The following is a 5,400-nucleotide window of genomic DNA, read 5'->3' as shown; positions in this document are numbered from 1 at the left end:
ACCAGTACTGTACAGTACAGTAACACAGAAGACCAGTACATTACAGTACAGTAACACAGAAGACCAGTACATTACAGTACAGTAACACAGAAGACCAGTACATTACAGTACAGTAACACAGAAGACCAGTACAGTACTGTACAGTACAGTAACACAAGATCACCTGCTCCTTTTTCTCATACCATCCTTACCTATCCTTCTTGCTCCCCAATTTACCAAGACTATTAAATAGACCGGAGCCCCAGAGGATGAGTCTGAGATGAACAATAACATAACCAGTCAGTCAACACACAGCAGTGATGACCATGGCTCACAGTTCAGCTCCACACTTACATCAAGGCTATATCAATCTGGGCGGAGCACTCCAGCTAACATAGAGCTGGTGGTACGGGCAGTCAGTAGTTGAAGAGCCAGTGTTGCAGTGAGACAGGTGGGCAGTGCCCGTAGCATCACTCAGACACGGTGGGTATACTACGTGTGGTAGGCAGTAAGTTATTGCAGCTGGGACCGCCGCAATAACACAAGTGTCTTGTGCTTGCAGCTGCACTGTCGTGAAACCTAGTTGTTTTACAATTGTTACAGGTCAGTGATTGTTTTATACTTATGAATTCTGCGCAGTATTTTTTATGTGATATCTTAGGAAAACAGTGGCTCCGATAATAATTAAACAAATAAAAAAATATTTCATCTTGAAAAGACGTGCCCTGGAGACAATGTATTGTACCAAGGTTGACTAGTGAAAGATGAGTCGCCTGTGGTCGCTGGGGCGGCGGACTGAGTAACAACTCCAGGAGTGTCGGCTTAACATTTTGAATGTGCGATAGACATAACAAGTAATAAGGTATTGAAATTTAGACATCTAAATGGGACCATGATATTAATTTATTATTTAGAAAACCGCGTCCAACACAGGTAAGCCAGCGGTAACTGCTGCCATGGCCTGCCTTTGCCTTACTGGCAACGCTATTTACACATGACATTAGAAAACACTGCCTCGTCGCATGTCTTCGCCACTTAAGCTCATCTCATGTCAATCGCCTGAGGCACGAATAGTATCCTGGCACTTAAGCTAACTAGATGAATTTCGTTCGCTGTGCCATCCGAGAAAGATATCCTAGTATTGCACAATGTACCGAGTGCCTGAGTGCAAGTGGCTGGATGAGTGCCAAGTGCCTCGTAAGATGAAGATTGACTTAAAATATTTGAAGCTGTATAGGAAAGGCATTCAAAAGTCAACAAATGAAAACTAAAATCTCAATTTCAACAACGAAAATGACAAATTAGGGAAAGCGCTAAACCAACAGGGGTCATATAGCGCCTGCGAAATATGAAGCATCAAGGACTCGTTACAATGACTGGAAAGCTAAGCCCACTTCAGTGGTAAAATAATACTGGATAAAAAGAGGCTTCCCGAAGTTATCACGCGGGAATAATCTTTAGGAAGAGACTATGTAACACTGAGAGACACTTTGTAATAGTTGACCACCAAAGTTAAAAGTTTGTAGAGAATGGGATAAGGAGTTCCCAAGTTATTAACGAATAACTTGAAGAACTTTAGTGTAAAATTGAAACACTGTATCTAAAAATGTGTTTGGTCAAGCGTTAATTAAGTCGAACAGTTGTATTCTATTTACTGTAAAACTGTTTACAATCATCTAAGAAAAATACTTGATTTTGCGGTTTTTTTTTTTAAGACAGTCCAATTTGATGAAAACAATAAATTAAATTGAAAAGACAAACATAGATTCATCTTAAACACCTGAAACTGACCATAACAGTTATTCTATAGTTAGAATATGGAAAAAAATATTGAATAAAACTGTCAATTTAAAGTGAAAGCCGAGTAATCTTTTAAAAAGTCCATCAAAACTAAAAGTTTGAAGCCTATCCGAAAAGGCATTCTTCTGTAACTTCTCAGAATCCAACACATAATTTATTTAAACAATTTCATTAAAATTTCAAGTTTTGGCATCAACAGTCAACTTCGTTAATACTTGTAAGAATTCCTCAATTATTAATTAGAAATTGAAATCCGTTTAATAAAATTGGAAAAATATGGAGTGGTGCAGCCTAGTATGTCAACCAAATTTGCTTCCTGAGAAACAGCGGCAGAAAATAAAGTTATATGTTGCAATTACTGGAGGAGAATATTTCTTTTAGAAATATTCTCCAGTTATTACAAGGATTCCAGTGATTCCAAGTTTTATAAACTAGTTTTAATATATTGGAAAATTTGCCGTCAAGCTGATCAAACTTAATGGGTATTATCCTGGCCCTATGAGGCAGCAGCCAGTAAATATTGAAGATATTCAGCAGAGGAATACTCAAATATTTTTAACATATCAAAGGTTCACCCATAAAGTTTATAACATTGACAGGTGCACCAATACGCATGATTTTCAGTCTTCGACCTTGATGAATTAAAGGAACTTATTTTGAACCGTTGATGTCACACCGTTCAGGGTTTTGCAGGTTAACGAATCCGGTGCTGATGGGCACCTGGGCCAGGTTCTAGGAACGCTTGCTATGTGTAGTTACCCTGTGAAGTTATAGGACCTATTCTCAGTAGAGAATGGGCCCTATCTATTCCCAGTAGGGAATGGGTCCTACCTATTCCCAGTAGGGAATGGGTCCTACCTATTCCCAGTAGGGAATGGGTCCTACCTATTCCCAGTAGGGAATGGGTCCTACCTATTCCCATTAGGTACTGGGTCCTACAACTTCATAGGGGAACTGCACATAGCAAGCGTTCCTAGACTTGAAAAGTTGAAATCTATCGGATAAGGTCTTCTTGTGTTATGAGCAAAATGAAAATGAAAGTCGGAGGGAAAAAAATGAAAATAAAAGGAAAGAAATCGGGCAAAAACTTAAGAGTTTTACTTTCTGGATACATAATGAAAATAACAATGAGTGTGGAAAAGTGTGGCAGCTGGTTGTGTGGCGACTGTCTGATGTTCAACATAACTGTACCACACTAATTATACTATCATACCTTCCTTTAAGTTATGATGGAGATTAATTCTGTGTATTCACGAGTGCGCGCGCGCACACACACACACACACACACACACACACACACACACACACACACACACACACACACACACACACACACACACACACACACACACACACACTGACGACACTGGAGGACAGGAGGGTTAGGGGAGACATGATAACAACATATAAAATATTGCGTGGGATAGACAAGGTGGACAGAGACAGGATGTTTCAGAGATGGGACACAGAAACAAGAGGTCACAATTGGAAGTTGAAAACCGTAGAGTAGTCAGGAAGTGGAATAACCTAGCAAGTGAGGTAGTGGAGGCAGGAACCATACATACCTTTAAGATGAGGTATGATAAAGCTCATGGAGCAGGGAGAGAGAGGAGCTAGTAGCACTCAGTGAAAAGGCGGGGTCAGGAGCTGAGTCTCGACCCCTGCAACCACAGTTAGGTGAGTACAATTAGGTGAGTACACACATACATACATACACACAGGGAAATACCAGGAAGTATGTGAAGAGTTCAGCACAAGATTTAGGAAGGTATTCACAGTGGAGACAGAGAGGCTGCCAGGAAACCGAGGAGGTAGCAACACTAGCAAGTGAACCGTGGAGGAGGTGAAGCAACTGCTAGGTGAACTTGATACCTCGAAGGTGGTGGGCCCAGATAAAATCTCTCCGTGAATTCTGAGAGAGGGAGGAGATGCACTGCGTGCGTCGCTGATAACAATCTTCTGTGACAACAGGGCAACTACCTGAGGTATGCAAAACAGCAGACGTAGTCCTAATTTTTAAGAAAGGAAACGGATAGGCAGCATTAAACTACACATCAGTGTCACTGACATGTATTGTATGTATAGTTATGGAGAAGATTATCAGGGAAGAATGATATAGCACACAGAAATGACCGGGATCATACGCGACAACCAGAACAGCTTCAGGAGAGGGAAATCCTGCGTCAGAAACCTACTGTAATTCTACATGGTAACGGAAATAAGACAAGAGAGACAGGGGGATGGGTAGACTGCATCTTCTTTGACTGTAAGAAGGCTTTCGACATAGTACCACACAAGAGACTGGTTGGAAAGCTAAAGGAGTAGACAGGAGTAACCAGAAAACACTACAAGGGATTAGGAAATTCCTAACAGGAAGGAAACAACCTGTGTTGGTACGTGACAAGATGTTAGAGTGGGCGCATGTGTCGAGTGGGGATCCACAAAGGTCAGTCCTAGGTCCGGTGCTGCTTTTTGTATATGTGAATGACATAACAGAAGGAAAAGATTCAGAGGTGTTGCTGTTCACAGACGATGTGAAACTAATGAGGAGAATACAAGAGGACGTGGCCCAGGCAAACCTGCAAGGGGATCTGGAAACGCTGTAAACCTGGTCCAACAAATGGTTCCTTGAGTTTAACCCTGGCAAGTTCAGTCATGAAGCTTGGGGAAAGACAAAGAACACCGCAGACAGAGTATAGGCTAGGGGGGGATCATAGGCTGCAAAACTCACTCAAGGAAAAGGATCTTGGGGTGAGCATCATACCGAGCACATTTCCGGGGGAACACATCAACCAAATAATTCCTGCAGCATATGGGTAGCTGGCAAACCTGAGAATAGCGTTTCAAGACACTCGAAATCGTAATGACACGATTGCAAACAAACCATACCACGGGCGTTTCAACATCTAAGTAATTAGTCATTCAAGACACTGTACACTGTGTACGTCACACCCATATTGGAGTATGCAGCACCAGTGTGGAACCCACACCTGGTCAAACACGTCCAGAAATTGGAGAAAGTGCAAAAGTTTGCAACAAGTCTAGTCCCGGAGCTAAACCGAATGTCGTACGAGGAGAGGTTAAGGGAACTCAACCTGACGACACTGGAGAACAGGAGGGATACAAAAGACATGATAACGATGTGTAAAATACTTCGATTAATCGACAAGGTGGACAGGGCCAGAATGTTTCGGAGATGGGATAAAGGAACAAGGAGTCATATCTGGAAGTTAACAACTCAGATAAGCCATAGGGATGTTAGGAATTATTTCTTCAGCCTTAGAGATTTCAGGAAGTGGAACAACCTGGAGAGTAAAGTAGTTGAGGCAAGATATATACGTAGCTTTAAGATGAGGTATGATAAGCCTCTTGGAACAGGGAGAGAGTGTGGACCTAGTAGCGACTAGCGAAGAGGCGGGGTCAGGAGCTATGACTCGACCCCTGCAACCAGAAATAGGTGAGAACACATGCACACACGCACACACACACACACACGCACACACGCACACACACACACACACACACGCACACACACACACACACACACACACCGACGCGTGGGTCCGTGGGGTGCAGACGTGGGTAACAAGGCTCTGAGAACCTTAGCGTTGAAAGGCGTGC

At 42.4% G+C, this 5,400-nt stretch overlaps 1 protein-coding gene across 4 annotated transcripts in view; it reads left to right on the top strand.

Moving 5' to 3' along the window:
- The first annotated feature begins 360 nt into the window (after positions 1-360).
- The window catches only part of LOC128700667 (adhesion G protein-coupled receptor L4), a 361,845-nt gene continuing 356,805 nt past the window's right edge, over positions 361-5,400 (top strand). For 2 of the 4 annotated variants that reach the window (XM_070097076.1, XM_070097073.1), the window contains exon 1: positions 362-462. The gene's annotated coding sequence lies outside the window, so the exon portion shown is untranslated. Of the gene's footprint in view, positions 583-5,400 lie in introns of all 4 variants that reach the window. The other 2 variants (XM_070097077.1, XM_070097074.1) reach the window with 2 other exon arrangements.

The sequence above is a fragment of the Cherax quadricarinatus genome, chromosome 56 (assembly GCF_038502225.1).
Source record: "Cherax quadricarinatus isolate ZL_2023a chromosome 56, ASM3850222v1, whole genome shotgun sequence".
Lineage (NCBI taxonomy): Eukaryota > Metazoa > Arthropoda > Malacostraca > Decapoda > Parastacidae > Cherax > Cherax quadricarinatus.
The sequence above is the reverse complement of the archived record's forward strand: the minus strand, read 5'-3'. Positions and strand labels throughout refer to the sequence as shown.